The following is a 24593-nucleotide window of genomic DNA, read 5'->3' on the forward strand; positions in this document are numbered from 1 at the left end:
AGAGAGAGAGAGAGAGAGAAGAAAAAGGAGGAGGAGGAGGAGAAAGAAGGAGGGAAATAGAAAGAGGGGAGAAAAGAAAAGAACCCCTCCTGGATTTTGTAGGGGTACAGACACTCTTTGGGAGGAGAGGGTGGCTCCAGTCTCTTACATGTTCACTGGTGGTAAAGTGGAAGACTATGGTTCGGCAGAGGGATAGCCCCAGTGAGTACGGGGACAATGGAATTGGCTGCCTGTTATTAAGTTGCATTGAACCCTTGCAGGAGATCGTGAAAAGCCGAGAGCAGTTAACAAACATTGAAAATTAACTGTGAAGGCCAGAGGGCCTCTTTGATGACTTACAAAGAGGCTTTTATCCACAGCAGTAGGAAAAGAAAAAAAAAAAAAATCTGAAGACTCAACTCCTAACTCCCACAGGCAGATCTGCACCCAAGGTCAGGGCCCTGGCTGGGAAACCAGAGCCTCTGATACATTGAATGGAAATATCTGGGGTCAGAGGGTGGGAGGCGACCTCAGAGAGTTTGGCTCCCTCTACTCCCCTGGATGCTCAGAGCCTTCTGAGGGAGCCCCCCTCTACCTGTTAAGAGCTGGCACTCCTGACTGTTGGGGTCTTAATTAGGATTAGGTTGCCCCATACTCCAGTGAGAACAGGCCGAACCTGATAAAGGAAGAAAAGGAGATACTTGCAGATGTTCCAAAGTATCCAACAACTAGCCAACGCGTACTGACACCAGCTGGGGAGTAGCTATGGTATTGCCTTCTGATGATGCTTAATCCGGGGGTGAAATGCAAGAGCAGATAAAGGAGCATTTCTTGACTTGGGGGTCACTTTCTTGGGATGGAATTTAAATTCCTGGTAAGGACATGCCCCAGAGGCTTTTAGGAATATGGAGGAAGTTGATAGCTCTTGCGGAGTGAAAGTCCGATGCCTGAATTGCTGTAGTCATTGGGGGGAGAAAGGATAAGATGCCTCAGGGAAGGAGGCTGCTAGAGCCAATTGTGAGAGAGCAGAAGCCCCTCCCAAGAACGGTCCAGAGAAGACGGAGGAACCCTGGTTACCAAAGCCATCAGGAAGGGCCGGTGAGAAAAATGCCAACATCACTAAGAAGCTCAGGGGTGGCTTTCCTCTGTAAGCCACCCCTAACAGGAGAGGACACCGTCATTAGCTTGGCCCCTTTGTACCCACAGGGATGCTGGGGTCCTGCAGCAATAGCAGCTGGTGGCCGCACTTAGTCGCCAGAAGCCGGGGGTCAGAGTTTAATTATCATCCTGACTAGTGAGGTCAAAGGGGTAGCCACGGGGACTTGACAAGAAGCGTGGGTCTCCCTGGTTAATAGAACATGGTATCCCCAGAGACAAGACAGAGGCTGAATACGTGTGATCAAAAGAAAGTGAGAATGAATGAGCAGGACTCTGAGATCGAGATCCCAGTTTAAAAAACAAAACAAAAACACTTACGTTCCTTTGTCTATTTCCCTGACCTGAGTCTATTGTCAGACCCCAAACTGATTGACTATAGAGAGGCGGACAGGTCCCCAAGACCGGCAACAGCATTGGAATTGACACTGATACCTGGAGACCCAAGTGTCATCTCACCCCTCTGTTGGGAGTGGCAGCTTATAAGGGCCAGGTACAAATAAATAGTCCTAGCCAAAGTCCAGCTATGGTGGATCCTCCCTGCTCCATCATGAACAAGTCTGTCTGGACATCCTACAGAACATCATGGTGACAATGGGACACGCTGATCAGTAGGAGAAGCAAAAGACGCCAGCATTCTAGAAACCTTGGGAAGACACAGAGCTGTGTGTGCTCACTGCTCACCTTAGTCCCAGCTACAAGGAAGCCTGCAGAGGGAGGGTCACGGAACCCAGGAGCTCAAGACTAGCCTGGGCAACAGAGTGAGACCCCATCTTAAAAAGGAAAGAGCCGGGTGTGGCGGGGCACACCTGTAATTGCAATGGCTCAGGAGGCTGAAGCAGGAGGATTGCAAGTTCAAAGCCAGCCTCAGCGACTTAGCAAGGCCCTGAACAACTTAGCAGGACCCTATCTCAAAATTAAAAATAATTTTAATTATAGCTCAGTGGTAGAGCGCTTGCCCCGCAAGTGTGAGGCCCTGGGTTTGATCCTCAGCACCACATAAATAGGAAGGAAGGAAGGAAGGAAGGAAGGAAGGGAGGGAGGGAGGGAGGGAGGAAGGAAGGAAGGAAGGAAGGAAGGAAGGAAGGAAGGATTGTGTCCATCTACAACTAAAAAAACATTTTAAAAAATTAAAAACAAAAAGGTCTGGGGATGTGGCTCAGTGGTTAAGCACCCCTGGGTTCAATCCCTGGTACCAAAAAAAAAAAAAAAAAAGAAAGAAAAAGAAAAGAAAAGACACACTGCTCTGACCCACACACTTGGTGGAAGAGAAGACTGGGCAGCTCTGAGAGGACCCTGGGGGAGGAAAGGAGCAGCCGACTTCCACTGACCCTGGAGACCCACAGGGGACTTTGTGCATCCTAGCCTGCCACTCTGGCTCCTCAGGATTAGAGGTTCTGATCCCCAAAGGGCCACAATAAGCATCAACAACAGCTGTGGTTGCCACGTGGGCACCTCGAACTCCCTGCACAGCAGTCACCAGGCAAGAAGAGAAATGGCCATGTTGTCAGGGGTAAGTGGCCCTGGAAGGAGAAGGGTAGGGCTGCTTCTATATAGTGGGGGCAGAGAGAAATGTGTTTGGTGACCCACTGAGGCACCTCTTTTGTGCATGTGGGGTGTGTGTGTGTGTGTGTGGCACTGGGGATTGAACCCCAGGTGCCCTACCACTGAACCACATCCCCAGCCCTTTTTATTTTATTTGGAGACAGGGTCTTGCTAAGTTGCCCAGGTTGGCCTCAAACTTGCCATCCTCCTGCCTCTGCCTCCCAAGTAGCTGGGTATGTGCCACTACGCCCTCAGTCTGTTGGTAGTCTGTTGCATATTTTGACCATGAATGGTTAAGTACAGCAAGCCTGGCCTGAGAAGGGGACCTCAGACAGCTCAGAATTAGGGTTTGGGCGATAGCATTAGATAAGCCACTGGAACTACTAGAGGGGATATTGATGAGGGGGTGTTATTTGTTTGTTTTATTGGGAATTGAACCTAGGGATGCTTTACCACTGAGCTATATTCCCAGTTCTTTTTATTTTGTTTTTTAAATTTTGAGACAAGGTCTCCCTAAATTTCCCAGGCTGGCCTCCAATTTGCAATCCTCCCACCTCAGCCTCCTGAGTTGCTGGGATTATGGGCATTGCACCATCATGACTGGCAGGGAAGGGAATTTAGAGAAGGAAACTAACACCAGTGGCAGCCCTGAGACCAAGAGCAGCAGTGGGGGCTGAATGTTATTCCACTAACCTCCCTCATCTGAGTTTTTACATGAGAAGAGAAACCCAAGGGCCCTTACCAAATACATATGGAGAAGTGCACCTGCGTGGTGCACGGCAGCAGCCATCACAGTGCCCTACTTGGATTCCCTTCAAGAAAGTACTTTCCATTCAGCTGCCAAGAGGGTCATTGTTTTTCTCCTCCTCCCCCTCCTCCTCCCCCTCCTCCTCCTCCTCCTCTTTGTCCTGGGGTTTGAACCCAGGGGTGTTTTATCACCGAGCCACACCCTCAGTCTTTTTTTTATTTTTTTATTTTGAATCAGGGCCTCACTAAATTGCTGAGGCTTGCCATCCTCCCGCCTCAGCCTCCCCGGCGGTTAGGATGACAGCAGTGCGCCACCATAGCCAGCATTTTTGTTGCTCTTTTAAGATGTCTTTGTAGCGTTTCTCAGCCTCTGAAAGAATTCTTTGATCTGAGTGTTATCCATCTCTCCTACCTTAGGACAGAATCTCCCGGAGAGCTCAGATCTTCTCCCTGGGGTGTTTACTGCCACAATAATGCAAAACATTGTCCTCCCAGAGATGTCCTCATCGTGGATGTCCACATCAAAGGTCCCTGAACATGTTATGTGACATAACAAAAGGGACTTGGCAGATGTGATTAAGTTAAGGGTCTTGAGATGGGGAGATTATTCTGGATGATCCAGGTGGGCCCGACGTCATCACAAGAGTTCTTACAAGAGGAAGGAAGGAGCATGAGTCAGAGGAGATGTGATGACAGAGGCAGTGATTAGAGAGAGGGAGAAGTATCTGAAGATGCTGATGAAATATTTAGAAAAATTAGGTGGTCCATGCCTGCAATCCCAGTTACGGGGCCAAGGTGGAGGGGTGAGGCAGGAAGATCCTAAGTTCTAGGCTCACCTGGACAGCTTGGTCAGAACTTGTCTCAACATGAAAACACTGGTGACGTGGCTCAGGGGTAGAGTGCCCCTGGGTTCAATTCTCAAAGCACAAAACAGAATCAATTGTGGACAGACTAAATTTAGCAGCGTTTGAGCTCAGTAGGATTTGTGGATCAGGAAGCTCTCAGAACCAGAAGAGATTCAGATCAGGGTGAGCAGCAAGCTTTTATAGCTTGTCCCAGAAGCAAAGGTGTCTACCTTATGTGAGGCTGGTGCGATAAGTTAGCTGCCTGTGATTGGCTGAAACTTGGCGGTTGTACTCCTGAGTTAGATTTAGGTTCATTTACATACTCAGTTTGGTTGGAGTTTGTCTCCTAGGAACTCAAGGTATGCAGACAGTCTCAGGCTAATGGCCTCCTACTCATTTAATTTAACCATGCCATGCCTCTAACTTTAAAAATGGAAAAAAGGGTCCATGAGCCAAGGAATGCAGAAGCTTCTAGAAGCTAGAAAAGACGGGGAAATAGATTCTCTCCTAGAGCCTCTGGAAGGAACAGAGCCTTGTAAAATTTTGAGTTTAGGATTTCTGACTTCCAGAACTGTAAGAAATAAACTTGTGTTGTTTTAAGCTACTGAAGTTCTGATAATTCGTTATAGCAGCCATAGAAGATTAATACAAATGGTCAGCGTATAGTAGATGCTCAATGAATAATTGCTGGGGCTGGGGATGTGGCTCAGGCGGTAGCGTGCTGGTCTGGCATGCGTGCGGCCCGGGTTTGATCCTCAGCACCACATACAACCAAAGATGTTGTGTCTGCCGAGAACTAAAAAATAAATATTAAAAATTCTCTCTCTCTCTCACTCTCTCTTTAAAAAAAAAATAATTGCTGATTGACATTTCCTTATATCTGGGACATCAGCCAATAATAAAAACATTCACAACTTTCAGTGCTTTGTACAATAGCAAATTCTGTTCATATACTTTTTTTTTTGAGGTGGGATACTGGGGATTTGACCCAAGAGTAGTTTACCACTGAGCCGCATCCCTAACCCTATTTATTTTTTGAGACAGAGTCTTGCCAAGTTGCTTAGGGCCTCACTGAATTGCTGAGGCTGGCTTTGAACTTGCAATCCTTCTGCCTTAGCCACCTAAGCCTCTGGGATTACAGGTGTGTGTCACCACGCCCAGCAGCTCCAGCTTTCTTTCTTTTTTTATTTTTTTTTAAGAGCTTTATAGTTATACATAATAGTTGGGTTAATCCCGACAAACTCATACCTGCCTGGAATTCGATTTCAGTTTATGATTCTCCTCTTTTCCTTCCATCCTCCCTCCCCTCCCCCATTCTCCTTCTTCTACTAGACTTCCTTTCACTCGTCTGTTATATATTTGGTTCATTCTCTTTCTTTTTTTAAATTTTTTTTAGTTGTAGATGGACACAATACCTTTATTTAGTCATTCATTCATTCATTCATTCATTTTTATGTGGTGCTGAGGATCAAACCCAGTGCCTCAACGTGCTTGGCAAGTGCTCTGCCCCGAGCCCCAGCCCCAGCCCTCGATTGATTCTTTCTATCATGCATAAAGGGGAAGTTCCCATGGTATATTTATGTGTGCACACAACGTCTCTTTTTAAAGAACTCGTTCTGTGTCGCCCCTCCTTGCCCGTCCCTCCCTCTGTCTCCCAATCGCTTTCTTCTCCGTTGCTGATGGTCCCTTTATCTTTATGGTACCCCATGCTTTCTTCCCCCTTGGTTTTATTTGACTCTGGCTTTCACATCTGAGAGAAAATACTCAACTTTGGAGTTTCTGAGTTTGGCTAATTTCTTTTTTCTTTTTTTTTTTTTTAAGAGAGAGGGAGAGAGAGAGAGAGAGAGAGAGAGAGAGAGAGAATTTTAATATTTTATGTTTTAGTTATCGGCGGACACAACATCTTTGTTGGTATGTGGTGCTGAGGATCGAACCCAGGCCGCACGCATGCCAGGCGAGCGCGCTACCACTGAGCCACATCCCCAGCCGGCTAATTTCACTTAGCACGATATCCTCCATCTCCATCCATTTACCTGCAAATGCCATAATTTCATTATTTTTTTTATGGCTGAGTAGAACTCCATTGTGTGCATATTCCACAACTTCTTAATCCATTCACCTGTTGAGACAGCATCCGTGCTGATCTATAATTTAGCTCTTGTGAACTGTGCTGCTGTGAACCCCGAGGTGGTCCTGTTGCTCGAGTGGGCTGGTTTTAGATCTTGGGGGAAAATGCCAAGAAGTGGGATAGCTGGGTCTTTTTTTTTTTTTTTTAAATCTGTTTTGCATTACTTTATTACCCAGTGCATCGGTTTGGGTTCTCTAGGAAGCAAATGCTGAGACAAAGTTAGGAATGGAAGAGGTTTATTGTGAGTAATAACAGCTGGGAAAGAAACAGGCCTGGGCAAGGAGAGCCACAGACATAACCGATGTGACAAAGTCTCCCCCAACCCAGCTCCTGGAGGAGTCCCCTGTTGGTCAGCAGTGACCAGGCTTGGGTACACACACCATGCTCAGTCCCTGTCTGGGGTGTGCCTGGAAAGAGTTTGGTCTTAACTTGAAGTTAACAGTGAATTATGAAGATGCATTGGAAGAAGCAAGAGAGCCTGGCCCAGTAGTGCACCCCAGTTATCCCAGCAGCTGGGGAGGCTGAGGCAGGAGGAGGGCAAGTTCAAGGCCTCTTAGTCGTCGTCCACCCCTGGGTTCAATACTCAATACAAAAAAAAAAAAAAAAAAAGAGTGACGTGATGGTGACTAGATGTGGAGGGTGGCCAGGGAAGACCGTTTGAGGAGGTGGCTTTTGCGCCAGATCCTGAATGAAGAGAAGATGATGATCGTCACCTGTGGCTCCATTCCTCCTGGACTTCTTAGAAGACTCTTTGGTAAATTTGACGACAGTTAGTTCAGGAAGTTGGTTGCCTTTTACCCTCTGCTCTCGTTCATGGGTTCTATCAGGCAGGCCAGGCTGAGCTTACAAAGCAAATATTGACTTGTTAACCCCGTCCCACAGATTTACATCTCGAACCTTTCTGAATTTCAAGTCGATATCAAGAGCCAACCCTGTCTGTGCAGGATTAAGCAAAGCATCCAGGACTGTTTTATCTTGTCTGCGATAAGAGACCTTAAATTGTAATGGTGGCTACCGAATGGGGAGTGATTTAAATCCTCACCTATTTTAACTTTAATTCCTTTGGAAATCATTTCAAAACACCCTCAGCAAAGTTGATAATAGTAGGTTTTCCTCAGCAAGGGTCTGGTTCCTTGCTGAGTACCAGGAGCAGGAAAGCAGGCCCTGGATCCTTCTAGTAGGTGGGTTGCCCTGCATCTCTCAAATTCTGTAGCACATCAGGGTGACTAGGAAGTGGCACCTGCAGAATGCCAGAACAACGGCTTCCCCTGGAGAAAGCCATCTTCCTCTCTGGTCTAGGAAAGGGAGAATTTTCTGGAGGTTGACGGGGACAAGGAAAGGCTGGTCTCAAGGAGTGACTCAACCTGTTAAAAAGTTATAGGGGCTGGGGATCTAGCTCAGTTGGCAGAGGGCTTGTCTCACGTGCACAACACCCTGGGTTCAGTCCCCAGTACCACACCCAAAAAAGTTACAGGGGTTGGAGTGTAGCCCAGTGTTGGGGTTAGCATGCTCGCGTAGTGCACTTGGTGCCCTGGGTGTGATTCCAGGACCAGAAAGAAAGAAAGTTCACAGAGAACACAACATTCTTACCCAAGGTTACCAAGCCAAGGACTATTTACTCTTCAATTCTCCCCTCCACCCCCAGGAGAGGGAGTGACTCCTTTATCTGGCTAGAAATCCTACAGTGACACTCTTTGTATTTGTATCCTGTCTCCCTGGGCTGTCCTTTGTTTTCCACAAAGTGATTTTTTGTTTTAGAGCTAGAGGTCTAGTTCAGTGGTAGAGCGCTTGCCTACATGAGCAAGACCCTGGCACAGCAAAAAAAAAAAAAAAAAAAAAAAAAAAGTATGAATATATATGATGATATATACATATGTATATGATTATATATGTATAAAATATATGATTTTATTTCAAAATGTCTTTCTCTTTGACTATAAAGATGAATTAGATAAATATATATATGTAAAATAAGCACATACAAATTAAGTATACCATCTCTGAGTATAAAAATTTTATCTACTTATACATTAAATCTATTTATACATAAGATTCTCTCTCTTTTTAATATCCTTACTGAATATAATTGAGTCAGGTGTGGTGACCCACACCTGTAATCCCAGTGGCTCAGGAGGCCGAGATAGGGGGAATGCAAGTTTGATTTATTGGAGGCCCCTAAGCAACTTAGTGAGAGTCTGTCTCAAAATAAAAATAAATAAAATAAAAAGGGCCGGGGATGTGACTCACTGGTGAAGCAACCCTGGGTTAAATCTCCAGTACCAAAGAAGAAAAAAAGAAATATAAATGATGATACGTAGTGAACTGCATCAATGTAAGTGGACAACTGTCCAGCTCTGACATACCTTTACACCCATGAAGTCCTTCCCACCGTTAGGATAATGAGCATGTCCTTCCCCCAGAAACTGGGGGTGGGCGAGGGGATAGACATGTTCTCCCTGGGCTTTGACCTCTTCTCAGCTCACTGATCTGTACTCTGGGTAATGAGACCGGATGACTCATTTACAAAACATTTTTTTTTCTACAAAAGTGGGCAGGGGAAAAAAAAAAAAAACAACTTCCTACCCACTTGGCAGGTGATCAGTAGCTCATTAACCTAAATCATGTCACCACACTGTCACTTGTGTTTTTTCATTGTACACAGGCTCAGCTGAATTGCAAAAGACGGGGGAAAAGCACCCAGTTGGTGTCCAGGCCGGCTCTTGGCTGCCCTGTGTGGAAGCAGGTGGAACTTCTGTGCCCTGGGTTCCTAAGATGCCCTCTGGCAGTCTGTCTTCAGGACCTCCTGTCATTCAGCCCAGGGCTACGGGGTGTGGGTTTCGCCTCCAGCCTCTAGCTCAGTCTTCCCTGGGGTCTGAGATAAAGAGATAATGAGTCCCTCTTCTCACTCTCTAGACTTAATTCCTGCTTGTCTCCCTACTTTCCAACACTCGAGGAGCACCTACCAGACCCCAGACACTTTCCTAGGCTCTGGAAAATACAGTACAAGTCAAAATGGAGAGCGATTCCTGCTCTCCTGAGCTTAACCGGTGGGCTGCCCTTTGTGGGGAAACTAAAAGCTGGAATTTAAATCCCACTTTGAGAAAGTAACTTCTGGTTATTTTCTTCTGCCCACAAAAACCTTCTCGTGGCTTTGCAGTGTGTAAGTGCGCTCCTGTTTCTCCTGATGGGCCGTCTCTGAGCAGGTCCTACCTGAGGGTCCCGTCCCCCGCCCGCCCCTGCCCGAGCTCAGGAAGGAGAGCCCTCCTCCGTCTCCTCTGTCCCTGCGGCCCACTTGTCACACTCCCTCCTCCTCGGCTTCCCGTGCCCTGCTCTCAGAGCTCCTCCACGGGGTGTTCCTGCCCCTGTCCGCCACCTCTGCTTCCCAACAAGGCAGCTCTCCAATTCCTGAGCACCGACCTCCTACCCATGTACTTCCAACTTTCTCCAGGTCTTCTGTCCCTGTCCCACACTGTTTGCTCTTTAGCCCAGAGCTATGGGGCAGGAGGACTTGAGTGGTGAGATCAGATGAATCATCTACAAAAAAAAAAAAAAAAAAAAAAAGCGCATTTCACCTTTACCAAGATGCGTATAATGAGGCGCACAAACTCCCCCAGTAGACCATTCTCCTTCCCAACCTCCTTCCTCCACTGCTTTCCTTTTTAGTTGTAGATGGATGCAGTACCTTGATGATCCATTTTTATGTGGTGCTGAGGATGGAACCCAGCGCCTCACACGTGCCAGGCGTGAGCTCTACCACTGGCCACAACCCCAGCCCCCTCCCTCCACTTTTCAGAGCCCTCAATCTCCCCAATATTACAACAAGCAACTCTTTACTTAGAATTAGACCAGAGAGCCAGGCGCAGCGGCACACCTGTGACCCATCCCAGACACCTGGGGGGGCTGAGGCCCACAAGTTCAAAGCCAGCTTCAGCCAATTAGTGAGACCCTGAGAAAGTTAGTGAGACTCTGTCTCAAAACAAAACAAAACAAAAAAAGGACAAGGAATATTCCTCAGTGGTTAAGCGCCCCTGGGTTCAATTCCCCAGTATCAAAAAAAAAAAAAAAAAAAAGAATTGTACTAGAGACCAGCTACTAATAAAATCTGTCAGATACTCTGAATGTGGGAAACGTTAAAATAAATACATTAAATAATAAAATTTAAATAATAGAGTAATAATAAATAAAATAAAAACATTAAGTAAACAAATATAAGGCAAGTTAAGGGATCTACTTGGTAAAGAAGGCTAATAAGTTGTATTTGACTCAAAGGAAGGCTTGTCACTTGGCTCCAGTTGCACGGTGGGTGGGCAGTAAGTGAGGTGAGATGCTGCGGAATCTGCCAGGTCAGGGTGCCCAAAGGACCATCAGCTCTGCTTCACGCAGACATCTTGAAAATAAAGTTCCAGACAACCAAAAGCTGATTCAGGAGGATAAGGGAATTCCAGTGCATCCGAGGGTGGGGTAGCCCAGGCCCTCGGTGCAGAGTCACCGTGGTTCCTACAGCTGTGGAACAGCTTGAGCCAAGTATCTGTTGGCCATGGCTTCGTCTCCCAAGAAGCAGGATCGACTTGTAGTCATCTCAGCAATCATTTGGTTCAGTTTAATTCAGCTCTCCATGGACCAGTACTCTGATAAATAACTGAGCTCTTCTTTGGGGATCAACATTTATTGACTCGTACTAACTGCCACCCATAAAGCAGTCTTTACCATAGAAAAAGGAAGACTTGTCATTTTTTAAAAAAATATATTTTTAGTTATACACAGACCCAATACCTTTATTTTACTTATTTATTTTTATGTGGTGCTGAGGATCAAATCCAGTGCCTCACGTGTGCAAGGCAAGTGCTCTACCACTGAGCCCCAGCCCCCAGCCCAAGGATTATTATTCTTACCAGGAGTCCTAGGCCTGAGACGGGAGTGAGGGGAAGGGAAAAAGAAAAAGAAAACAAGCAGAAAAGGAATGGTAAGAAGCAGCAAAGGAAACTTTAATTGCTGTGGCCATATTGTAGAGGAAGTATTGGAGTAGGGGCCAGAGGTATGCGTGACTAAGCCGTCTTGATTGAACTGATCTGGTTGCTCTTGCTCTCAGTTCTGGTTCTGCAAAGTGGCTCCAGAGAAGTCCTTATCACTTTGGGGGCAATTTTCACCTGCTGTTTACCCATCAGACCTGTGATTCTGCAAGAGGGCAATTCTGTTTCTGTGAGATGGTTGACTCTGCTCTTCCTGGAGGGCTCCGGACAACTACTGAGAGCCTGCTGTCTGCACTCCAGGGGTCTGAAGCTACACCCAGCAAATCTGGCCCCAGTCTTGAAGGAGGAGGAGATGGGTCAGGCAAATTTTCTAGGGCTAATAAGCCTTGTATCACCACTTTTTAGATAAACACTCCTTAAATGATTAACATGCTAATGTGCAAAACTGAGCAGGGACCTGACCCAAAACTTAATGTAAGTAAGGAGACAGATGCAAAGTGAAGGCAGAGAGACCTTCCTTTTGCTTCCAGTTACCCACAGGGCCTCAGCAGGTCCAGCCGAAGAGTCCCAGCTTTTAGCAAAAGCAGCCTCTCTAAGTCCCTGTAAATCCTGGGTAAGTTGAAGTCAGAGGGCAAAGAAGGAATGCACAGGGCACTTGGTGGATATGGGGGAAGAGGAACGTGCCTGAGAGTTTCAGAGAAGCAGGTGGGAGGATGGGAATAGAGAGCTGGGCTCCGCTTGCTGAGTCTGTAATCTGGGCCTGGTTATCTCAGACGGGTTTTTCTCCCCTTAGTCAGAACTGATGTGGAATGACGATAAAAAGCAGACACTCAACTGTCAGCACCAAGAGGAGCCTAAGAAGTTATGAAAAAAAATTTATATGATGTGGTCCTGGGTGGGATCCTAGTACAGAAAAGGGATACGAGATTCAAAAGGGAATCTAATAAAGTTTGGATCTCAGTTAAGAGTCAATATCAATATGGGTTCAATAATTGTGACAAAGTTACCATATTAAGGGAAAATGTTAGTGATTGGGGAGATTGGAATGGGTTTATGGGAATCCTCTGGAATATCTTTGTAACCTTTCTGTAAATTCGAAACCACCCTCCCCACATTACAGAGATTAAAACCCAGAGGCACTCCACCACTGAACTGTATCCCCAGCCTTTATTTATTTATTTATTGACTTGCTTACTTACTTTAAGACAGGCTCTTGCTAAGTTGCCCAGGCTGGCCTTGGTTCGTGGTCCTCCCGCCTCAGCCTCTGAGTAACTGAGAAGACTGTGTGTGCCCTGCCTCTGGCTCAATGTAATTCCTAAAAGCAAAAAAATTCATAAACAAAGGCCTATCCATAAAAGACTCAATAGATACATTATGATACATCTATACCTTGGATGTTAGAAGGAAGTAGATTTGTTGTGTCAATAGAAAAAGATCTCCAAAGATAGAATATTGATTTTTAATTTTTTTTAAAAAAGGAAGAAATAAGCAGAATGCTATATTTTTATTTATGATCTCATTTATAAAATTAAATACACACTCACACATGCATATAGGACCAGCTACATAAAATGCAGTCCAATGCAAAAATGAAAATGATAAAGGGCCTGTTGTTGACAAGTTAAAAATTTCAAAACAGTAACAACAGAGGAGCATTCAAGCAAGCCTGAGACCCTTCCAAGTGTGGTTCCAGTGACACTTGTACACATTATGTGCTATTTTGTTTTATTTTGGTACCAGGGATTGAACTCAGGGGCACTCGACCACTGAGCCACATCCTCAGCCCTACCTTGTATTTTATTTAGAGACAGGGTCTCACTGAGCTGCTCAGAGCTTCACCATTGCTGAGGCTGGCTTTAAACTTGTGATCCTCCTGCCTCAGCCTCCTGAGTCACTCGGATGACAGGCATGCGCCACACTGCCCGGCTCTCACCCCTTCTTTGTGTTTTATTCACAGAAAGAGTCTCACTGAGTTGCTCAGGGCTTCGCTAAATTGCTGAAGCTGGCTTTGACCCATGATCATTCTGCTTCAACCTGCCGAGCTGCTGGGATTACAGGTGCTCTTGAGGCCTGCCTTCTCTCTATATACAGTTGATCCTAATTATTTGATGCCATATTTACCAATTTGCCTACTTGCTAAAATTTATTTGTAACCCCCAAATTAGCACTCATAGTGTTTTCATGATCCACATGGACATGCACAGAAAGGCCAAAAAAAAAAATTGAGTCACCGGACAGTCATGTCAGCAGCTTGTCAGATAAGGTGACATTCCATCTTCTTGTTTCAGCTCTTACACTGTAAACAGTGTCCCTTTTGTGGTTTTATAAGTGGTATATTTTTTATGCTTCTGGAGGGGTGATTCCATTATTTTAAATGTCCCCCAAGCCAGGTGCATTGGTACACACCGGTCATCCCAGCAATGGGAAGACTGAGGCAGGAGGATCGAAAGTTCAGAGCCAACCTGGGTAACTTGGAGAAATCCTGTCTCAAAATAAAAAATAAAAAGTCCCGGGGATTTGACTCAATGGTAAAGCACCCCTGGGTTTGACTCCTGTCCTGCAGAACAAAAAAACAGACAAAATGCCCCCAAATGTGCTCAAGTTCTGCCTCCTGTACCAGAGCCCAAGAAGGCTGTGCTGTGCCTTATAGAGAAAATACTTGTGCTTGATAAACTTTGTTCAGCACACGAGCTACAGTGATGTTGGTTGTGAATTTAACATCAGTGAATCGACAATACATATTAAATAGGTATCTTTAATTTTTATTTTTTTTAGTTATACATTGACCCAATATCTTTATTTTGTTTATTTATTTTTATGTGGTGCTGAGGATCGAACCCAGGGTCTCTCACATGCAAGGCGAGTGCTCTATCACTGAGCCACAACCCCAGCATTTTAAATAGGTATCTTTAAATGGAAACATGGCATAGGTATTGATCAGTTGGAAATACTGTAACCACAAGCTTGCAAGAACTTAACCTTGAATTCCCCCCAGTGCAAATATTTGGTAATTCAGTGCTGGTGGCAACTGTATAGAACACAAATACCAAGAATAAAAAGAGTCAACTTGCTGGACTCAGTGGCACGCGCCTGTAATCCCAGCTACTTAGGAGGCTGAGGCAAGAGGATCACAAGTTCAGGACCAGTCTTGACAATTTAGTGAGACTTTATCTCAAAATTTAAAAAAAAGGCTGGGAATGTAGCTCAGTGGCAGAGTGTCCTGGATTCCATCCCTAGTGCCACACGTACACACACACAAAAGTCAACTCTGTGTGTGTATTAGACTTGTTGTTGTTGTTTTAATACCAGGGATTGAACCCACTGAGCCACATCCCCAACCCTTTTCTGCATTTTGCGCCAAGGTCTTTCTAAGTTGCTTAGGGCCTTGCTAAATTGCTGAAGCTGGCTTTGAACTTACCATCCTCCTTCCTCAGCCTCTGGAGCTGCTGGGATTACAGGTGTGTGCCACTGTGTCCAGCTAGACTGGAGGTCTTGAAAAGAAGGGAGACTTGTATTTGATTTAAAACATCTATGTGTCATTTAGTTTTTTACTCTAAGTATAATCTTACCTTGATTTTCTAAAAATAAATGCAGAAGCATGTATCTCTCAAATCCTTCTGATCTCCTCTATGTCGTAAGCAACACTGAATTAGCTCCTAACCACCTCAGGGCCAGAAATTACCGCAACTACCTCTTTACCTTCTACTCTTTTCTAGTCTTTCTGGAAAACTATTGCCCAATGAATCTTCCCTAAAACACCACTTTCATCAAATCATTTCCCTCTGAAAAGTCTCAACGCCTCCCCATTGCCTATTACAGCAAATCTAGTTTGCAGTCAATCGGGTCTCAAACTTAGGGCTCCCTGCTCCCCAGTCCTAATGCCTCTACCACATCTTCTCACTCTCTGTTTCACCTGCGCCCATCCAGTGCCAGTTTCTGCCTTCATGTCTTTGCCTGTCCATCTCCAGATCCCGCTGCACCACTCCTTCACTGAAACCAACCAATCCTTTCCTCCTCCTTCTCCTCCTCCTCCTCCTTCTCCTCCTCCTCCTCCTCCTCCTCCTCCTCCTCCTCCTCCTCCTCCTGGACTGGGAATTTAACACAGGAGCCTCCTGAGCTGCTGGGATTACAGGTGTGTCCCAAGGTACCTGGCTTCTTTCCTCCTCTTCCTCTTCCTCCCCCACCCCTCCTCCTCCTCCTCCTCCTCCTCTGTCTGTCTTTCTGTCTTTCATGCTGGGGATGGACACAGGGCCTAGCCCACCTACCACTGAAATACATCACCAGCCCCACTTTCCCTGTTTCTGAATTCTTACTGAGCTAAACCACATGATGACTATTTCACTTATGTTATTTTGAAATCTCTAATTATTCAGTGTATGTTTATTTATTTAAAAACACTTAAGCACTTGCTTAATTACTATTCTAATTACTTGACAAATGTTACCTCATTTAATTTTCATAATGACCTTACAGGGAAGTAGTACTATTTCCCTCTTTGTAAGTCATGAAGGTGAAGTCTGCAGAAAGTTAAATACCTTGCCCCGGGGGCACACAGAGAGCAGCAGGCACACAACCGGGGTGTCTTCCAGTCCCTCTCTGAACTCCAGGCAAGTCTGTCTGTGGTTAGAGAAAGGCTTAATTATATGATGAGTTCTTTGGGGGAAGGGACTTTATCCCCTGTTTCTTCTCTGGAGAGCCCCACCTCATGCTTGCAGGAAAGTGTTATCAGCTGCTTGTAGTCTTCTGGGCCTCATTTTTATGGGAGGCTGGGAATGGACTTGGGACTCAGAAGCCGAGCACTGAAGGCAGGGGGCATGGCTCAGTGGTGCTGTGGGTGCTTAGTATGTGTGAAGCCCTGGGTACGTACACACACACGCACATGCACACACACACAGGAAGCTGAGCACTGAACTAAGCAAAATTCTCTTGATCTTGCTAGTTGGCTTCCTTCTCTTTCTCTCTCTTTCTCTCTTTTTAATATTTTTAGTTGTAGATAGGCACAATACCTTTATTTTGTTTATTTAGTTTTGTTTAATGTGGTGCTGGGGAATGAACCCGTGCCTCCTTCACGCAAGGCAAGCGCTCTGCCCCTGAGCCACAACCCAGCCCCTCTCTCTCTCTCTCTCTCTCTCTCTTTTTTTTTTTTATTGGCACACACTGACCACACAGGATAAAGCGTTTCAAGCCAGGTGCAGCGGCGCATGCCTGTAATCCCAGCAGCTGGGTGCTGAGGCAGGAAGGTCACAAATTCAAGGCCAGCCTTGGCAATTTATTGAGGCCTTGTCTCAAAATAAAAAAACAGAAAGGGCTGGGCACTGTGGCACAAGCCCGTAATCCCAGCGGCTCTGAAAGATCCCGAGTTCAAAGCCAGCCTCAGCAATTTAGCCAGGCCCTAAGCCACTCTGTGAGACCCTGTCTCCAAATAAAATATAAAAAAGGGCTGGGATGTGGTTGAGCTGGCTTCACACATACTGAGCACCCACCTCTGAGTGCAATCCCCAGTACCAAAAACAAAATAGAAAGGTGTGGGATGTGACTCAGTGGTAAAGTGCTCCTGGGTTCAATCCCCAAAACCAAAGGGAAAAAAAAAGGAAAGCAGAATGAGTTTCATTGCGGCAGATTTGTGCATATAACATATTGATCTTCCCCCCTCCCCCATTACCTTCCCTACCCTCTCCTCCCCTTCCCTGGTCCTTTTCCTCTTCTCTAATATTCTTTTTTCTATTTCATATTGTCTCCCCTGCCCGTATTCCACAGATGAGAGAAAGCATGGAATACTTGTCCTTCCGAGTCTGGATTATATCACTTAACGTGATGTCCTCCAGTTCCATTAATTTTCCTGCAAATGACATGATTTCATTCTTCTTTCATTGTGTAAAAATACCACGTTTTATTTATCCACTCATCTGTGGATGGGTACCTTGGCTGATTCCATACCTTGGTAATTGTGAATCCTGCTATGATAAATGTGCATATGTAGGTGTCCTGGTAGTGTGCTGACTTTAATTCCTCCAGATATATTCCAAGGGGTGGTATAGCTGGATCATTTGGTAGTTGTATTTTTTACTGCTGTTCTTCTCCACCCCAGTCCTGGAGGCTGAACCCAGGGGCACTCTTCTACTGAGCTACAGTCCCAGCATCTTTAAAATGTTTTATCTTAGACAGGGTCACACTAAAGGGTCAAGGCTGGCATCCAATTTGCAGACCTCCTATTTGCAGTCCTCCTGAATAGCTGGGATTACAGGGGCATATCAGCACTCTGGGCTACTTTTAGTTTTTTGAGGAACCACCGTCTCGATTTCCATAGTGGCTATACTAATTTACATTCCCACCAGCAATGTATAAGAGCCCTGCCCAACCTTGCCAGCGTTTATTGTTATATTATTGATGATTGCCATTCTGACTGGGGTAAGATGGAATCTCAATGTAGTTTTTTTTTTATTTTGGAGATTGGGGATTGAACCCAGAGGTACTTAACCATTGATCCAGGCTTCAAAGTAGGGTTTGGGGTTTTTGTTGTTGTTGTTGTTGTTTGTTTGTTTGGTACTGGAGATTGAACTCAGGGGCACTCAACCTCTGAGCCACATCCCCAACTCTATTTTATATTTTATTTAGAGACACGGTCTCACTCAGCACCTTGCTTTTACTGAGGCTGGCTTTGAACTTGTGGTCCTCCTGCCTCAGATTGCCAATCTGTTGGGATTACAGGCATGCGCCACTGCACCTGGCTCAAAATAGTTTTGATTTGCATTTTCCTAATGGTTGAAGATGTTGAACACTTTTTCATATAATTATTGGCCATTTGTACATCTTCTTTTGAGGAGTACCTGTTCAGTTAGTCTGCCCAGTTAGGGGATTGAACCCAAGAACTCCTACATGCTCTACCACTGAGCTGCATCCCCAGTCTGTTTTGTTTTATTTTTAGTCAGGGTCTTAACAAGTTTCCTAGCTGGCCTCTAACTTATGATCCTCCTGCCCCAGCCTCCCAAGTTACTAGGATTACAGATATTTTGCCACTGTGCCCAGCCATCTGCCCATTTATTGATTGAGTTTTTGGCTTTCTTGAATTTTTTGAGTCTTTTATATATTATGTCTATTAATCTGCTGTCAGAAGAGTACCTGCAAAGACTTTTCTCCCATCCTGTAGGCTCTAGCCTCACCTACAGTTTTCTTTGCTGAGCTTCCATAGAGAGTCCAAGCCTGTGACTGACTTTCGCCTTCCCTTTCTGGCCTCTTCCTCTACTGCCAAGAGTGCACTCGAGGCCTACAGCCACAAGAGGGCGACAGGGACTCGGCTACTCCACTGGGAAGACCCACCCAGTTACACAGGGGTGAAAGGCAGGATTTCATTCATGCATCTGGGCTCCAGCCCCCGCCCCCCATTCTATTAACTTTGGGTCCTTTCTAAATGCAGTGAGGAAATGCAGTTTTAAAAGTTACACAGGCCTGGGTTTGAATCTTGGCTCTCCCATTTTCTGTGCCACCTTAAACCAGTGACTGTAACTTTCTGAGAAACAATCCGGTCTCTGATGATTGTATGATTGCTAAAACCATTTGGTCTAACACTGAGCACTCACTCTAAGTCAAGCATAGTTCCAGTACTTCATGGTTAGGACTATGTGTGGTCTTCACAGCTCTATGAGAAGGTGCTGTCATTACCCTTATTTTATAAATGAGGAAATTGAGGCACATAGAGGTGAAGTAGCTTACCCACGGCCAGCGAATGGCAATCTGGTCAATTTTGGTAGCACTTTAATGAAGATAAAAAGAGACAATGTGAGCCAGGTGAAGTGATGCCTACCAGAGACTTGGGAGGTGGAGGTAGGAGGATCACAGGTTTGAGGCCAGCCTTAGCAACTTAACAAGACTTTGTCTCAAAATAAAAAATAAAAAGGGCTGGAGATGCAGCTCGGTGGTAGAGCACCCTGGATTAAATCCCCAGTACTACAAACTCTTTTTTTTAAAACACTTTTTGTTTTGTTTTGTTTTGTTTTAGGTGGACACAATATCTTTATTTTACATTTATGTGGTCCTGGGGATAGAACCCAATGCCTCATGCATGCTAGGAAAGTGCTCTACCACTGAGCCACCACCCCAGCCCCAACAAACACTTTTTTTTTTTTAAAAGAGGTAATGTGTATAAAATGCCTGACATAGGAAGGCACTCTATCAATGCCCGTTCTATTAGTTAGGATTAGATTTGGCTGCATAAACCAGAGAGTTTAACTAAGTAAGAGTGGTTTAAAGAAACTAAAAGTCTATTTCCCTCTTCTGTGGAAAAAGGCCAAGACTGGTAGAAGTCAACTTCAAGTCTTAAGAATGGTCGAATCACCCCATCTCCTCGGGCCTCGGTCCCCGCTAGCTCTCTGCTCTGCTGTCCCGAGCCCCCGAATGCCATTCTCAGGGCTGCCTCCTGAGAGGGAGCACGAGCTGCGTCTCTAGATTCCACACCCCAGGTCTGGACGTGAGGAATGAGGCTGGGGCAAGGTCAAAGGGCGACCTCTGAGTGTAGGCAGCCTGCTGGAAGGACTTTCCACCCGCGTCCCACTGCCACCCTTCTGCAGTGGAGCCTGAAGAGAGCTTTCAGCTGGCATTGTGTGGCCCTCGATGGTCGAGTGGATGGTAAGCAGGAGAGCCTTCCCCCTCTGGGTACGGAGATGCCGCAGCCCATCCTAGAGGCCTGCACTGAGTCTTCTCATTTGACAGTCTTTCTGGGGGAAGCTTTGGGTTTTTAATCGTCTCCACTTGTTCTCTCTTCTTCAGACCCTTGACTCTTAGGAGACAAACAAGAAAGAGCCTCTACTCTCCACTCTCTCGATGGTGCAGACGTTGAAAAGTCTTCATTCGCTTGTCAGCTCTTCACTAAGCACCAGCTGGTGGCCAGAAGCCACAGGCAGCAGGGCACAGTGGAACCCATCTCCAGTCCAGCGACTTGAGAGGCCCAGGCAGGGGGGTCACGAATTCAAGGCCAACCTGGGCAATTTAGCAAGACCTTGTCTCAAAATTTAATAAAATAAAATTAAAAGGTTGTAACTCCGTGGTAGAATAGCTCCGGGTTCAATCCCCAGTTCCTCAAATAAATAAGAAAGAAAACGAAAAAGGAAAAGGTTCCTGAGATAGACCAGTGAAAAAAGTACGCTCTCAACCCTCGATCAGCTCCTAGTCTAAGGGGAAGAAGTGCATTCTTTGAGAAGGTGGCCAGCTATTCATTACCAAACAGTTATGGATCCGATGAAAGAAAGGGGTTCCGGAGAGTCAAGGAGGTTTCAGAGGTGAAACCTAAGAGCAGAAGGAGGGAAGCCTAGTGGGCGTACACAGGGACAAGGCAAGGATGTGTGAGAGTGCCTGCAGGCTAAGGAAGATCTAGGACACAGGACACAGCTGGAAGAGGAGGCCAAGGAAGCAGGAAGGCACTGAACTGTGAATGGCTTCATAGGCTTTTTTTTTTTTTTGGTACAGGGGATTGAACTCAGGGGCACTTAACCACTGAGCCACATCCCCAGCCCTATTTTGTGTTTCATTTAGAGGCAGGTCTCACTGAGTTGTTTAGCACCTCACTTTAGCTGAGGCTGGCTTTGAACTCATGATCCTCCTGTCTTAGCCTCCCAAACCACTGGGATTACACCACCATGCTCGGCTTCATAGGCTTTTTATCACCAAAGTTTAACTCAAGTCTGTTAAGTGCTAGGGAATGATTGAAGAGTAACATGGTGAGATTCTCATGGTAGATGGTGGTAAATAAGTTTAAGATTTTAGAAGTAGTGGCCTCTGTTGGGAGGCTATTTTGGCAGTTTAAGTAAGAAATGAGGGCTGGGGATGTAGCTCAGTGGTAATGCACTTGCTTACCATGTGTGAGACCCTGGATTCAATCCCCAGTACTGCCAAAAAAAAAAGTAAGAAATGATTAAGTCATGATGGGGCAGATAGGAAAAGTCAGAATATGAGAGAAAAGAACACCAAATACAGACAACATTTCTCCTCTGGCCATAGCAGCCAAATCCTTCTGGATGGTGATGATACGATTATCTGGCAATTATCTTCTGTCTGGATGAAAATAGCATTGTTATACCTCCCATAGCTCAATCTCCCCACGGGGAAGAGAAAGTCCTCTCTGTCTCATGTCCACTGGGCCACATCTCGGCTTCTGCTGTGGTTTACATGTGACCATGAGACTGAGCTCTAGCTGAAAGAATATTAAAGAAAATAATTTAAACTAGTGCTTCTCAAACCGTACGTGAGGAAGGACAAGTTTTTTTTTTTCTTTCTAATTCATCATGGACCAAAATTTTTGTGAGATGTACTGCAGCTACTGAAAATGTATTTTATTTATTTTTATTTTTATTTTTTTAAAGAGAGAGTGAGAGAGAGAGGGGGACAGAGAGAGAGAGAGAGAGAATTTTAACATTTATTCATTTATTTTTTCTTAGTTCTTGGTGGACACAACATCTTTGTATGTGGTGCTGAGGATAGAACCCAGGCCGCATGCACGCCAGGCAAGCACGCTACCGCTTGAGCCACATCCCCAGCCCCCTGAAAATGTATTTTATTTTTTATTTTTTATTTTTTTTTTAATATTTATTTTTCAGTTCTCGGCAGACACAACATCTTTGTTGGTATGTGGTGCTGAGGATCGAACCCTGGTCGCACGCATGCCAGGCGAGCACGCTACTGCTTGAGCCACATCCCCAGCCCTGAAAATGTATTTTAAAAAGGGAAAGATATCTAAAATTGTGAGCTCAAATTGCTTTATTGAGATTTTTTTGGTGGTGGCAGGGGGCAGATGCAGTGGTACACACCTTTGAAGTGAGAGATTAAAAACCTGTAATCTCAGCAGCTCAGGAGGCTGAGGCAGGAGGATCACAAGTTTAAAGTCAGCCTCAGCAACTTAGCAAAGCCCTAAGCAACTTAGTGAGAACCTGTCTCAAAATAAAAAATTAAAAGAGTGAGGATGTGGCTCAGTGGTTAAGCATCCTTGGGTTTATCTCTGGTACAAAAAAAAAAAACAACAGACTTATGGGAGGAGTAGAGCAATTATCCAGCATGCACATGACCCTAAATTTGATTACCCCCAATACCACAAAAGAAAAAAAAATAGTGAAGAATTCCTAATGTTAGATTAGTGGCTTTGGGAACCAAGAAAACTTCCACTCCTGAGCTCGAAACCTATACAGCATTGGGGTATCAAACCTTCCTTGCCTTCAGGTTTGACCTCCTCAGGACTGGCAGGCCAATCCAGTCTTGGCAATTTAAAACACACTGACCACCTGAGTAAAGCCTTCTCCAGCATATTGTGTGAAAAACAGTAGCAGGGACATATTTGGGACCGGGCAGAGGCAGAGTCCCCACCAGGTCAAGATTTTATGTTGGCCTAACACAGGCCTGTATCAACTGTGCTTATTATTTTATTTTATGTTTTCATTTGAGGGACTGAACCCAGAGGCTCTTAAACACTAAGCCACATCCCCAGTCTTTTTATATTTTGAGACAAGAGTCTCCCTAAATTGCCCAGGCTGACCTTGAACATGTGATCCTCCTGCCTCAGCCTCCTGAGTAGTTGGGATTACAGGTGTGAATACCTTGCCTGGTTTAGGAGCCATTATTTTTATTTGGGTCCATTCTTATTTGGAGCCATTATTTTTATTTTATTTTAATTGTGATAGCAGTTAGTCTATCCTAACTAATACACATGCTGCTATCATTTTTTTTTGCATAATTATATTCAGAAAGAAATCCTCAGTGAATCTTTGAAGTGAGAGATTAAAAACAAGCTGTTGGATGGAATATGGTAAACAGGCTTTGGATGTTCTCAGAGCAATGGGCAACGATGGGGAAAATGTCTCCGCGTGAGTTGGTTCTGGAATACTAAAGTACTTGTGCAGTTAGGCCTTACTTTGCAGAATCCCGTTTTATGGTAAGATTTCATTTGGAAAAATGTTGGAAGGTTTTTCTTGGGTTCAAATATTAAAATTGTGTAGTAGAAGGGTGCCGCAGTCTGGCTGGGCACAAATAACCGAGCCGCCACGAGGCACTTGTAGGTTCAAACAGGAACTACTTTATTGCCCGAACTCTCACCGGCACTCCAAGCGCACTCCCCGGAACCCTCTTCACCTTCAACCAGGCTCCTCGAGAACTCAACGGGAACTCCGCCAGAACTCAAAAGTAGCGGGCGCCTGAGTCAGCAGGAACCGCCCTATTGCCGGACTGCAGGGGTCTATATACAACTGAATACACAGCCTGTCTCAATCCAGCGTCATCCAGTCACAGCAATTATACACAGCTTAACTTAATTATCATCATCTTAATGGCTCGCTGGCGTCACCTCTCAACCACTCCTTCTGGCAATGCCAGGCACTATCCCGACTGGCTGTGGCTCTCAACAGGAGGGGTACAGGGACCTGCCTCATATGTAGTACCAACTCGTTCAAATGCTAGTTGATTCTGAAGCTGAATGCCCAAAACTTACTGGAGAAGGCTCTTCCTCTGGTCAGAACTGGGATGAGGGGGTCTTCTCTAGGCAGAGGTCATAGTATAAAGGTAAAATTTCTAAGCTGATTCTAAGCTGCAAAGCTTGAGTTAAAGTGTAAAAGACTAGGTATTGTTAAAATTCCTCTGCTACCCCCGGAACCTGTAATCTCTGTAGCTGTTAGGACAATACTGGAACTGCCCAGAAAATATTTCCATCGATTCCCTGGTTGTTTAATAGCTAAGGGCTCCAAGTAGCTTGGCACGTAGGCATCCAGGCCCCCAAACCAATCAGTTTAAATGTGTACCCTGCTTAAGAGTGACCAATCACCCCTGCCTAGACTGTTCCCGCCAGTGAATGTGCTAATCATGTCTCAGAGTTGTTGTTCAGTTTTCCCGCGCCTCATGATGATTTGTTCTGATGTATGCAAAGCACCCCCACCTCCCTCACCCCCCCACCCCCGCCCTCTCCAAAAAGTGTACTTAAGCTCTGCTTGACCTCTGCTCTGGGCTGCTCTCCTTTCTTGAGTGGGCACAGAGCCCCAGCATGCTGGTTCAATAAAACTCCCCCCCTGCTTATTGCATGAAGCTGGTCTCTTGTGGTCTCTTTCTCCGACGCTCCACCGGACCCTTACAATAGGCTAAGGACTGCTCACATTTGTTTAGTGATGGTAGCTACTTGCCTGTAGAGCAAGAAGTCCTTCTTGAATTATAATTTCCTTCCTTCAATCCCCCTCTCAGTCCAGGTCTGTAATCCCAGAG

The 24593-nt window shown here is 45.4% G+C and overlaps 1 long non-coding RNA gene across 1 annotated transcript; it reads right to left on the bottom strand.

Moving 5' to 3' along the window:
• Positions 1 to 6618: 6618 nt before the first annotated feature.
• LOC144367817 (uncharacterized) lies at positions 6619 to 9446 on the bottom strand. Its single transcript, XR_013427297.1, has 2 exons — positions 8763 to 9446; positions 6619 to 7241 (listed from the first exon to the last, which is right to left on the bottom strand). It is a non-coding gene; the product is annotated as an uncharacterized LOC144367817 (long non-coding RNA).
• Positions 9447 to 24593: the final 15147 nt, after the last annotated feature.

The sequence above is a fragment of the Ictidomys tridecemlineatus genome, chromosome 11, assembly GCF_052094955.1.
Source record: "Ictidomys tridecemlineatus isolate mIctTri1 chromosome 11, mIctTri1.hap1, whole genome shotgun sequence".
In the NCBI taxonomy this organism is placed as follows: domain Eukaryota; kingdom Metazoa; phylum Chordata; class Mammalia; order Rodentia; family Sciuridae; genus Ictidomys; species Ictidomys tridecemlineatus.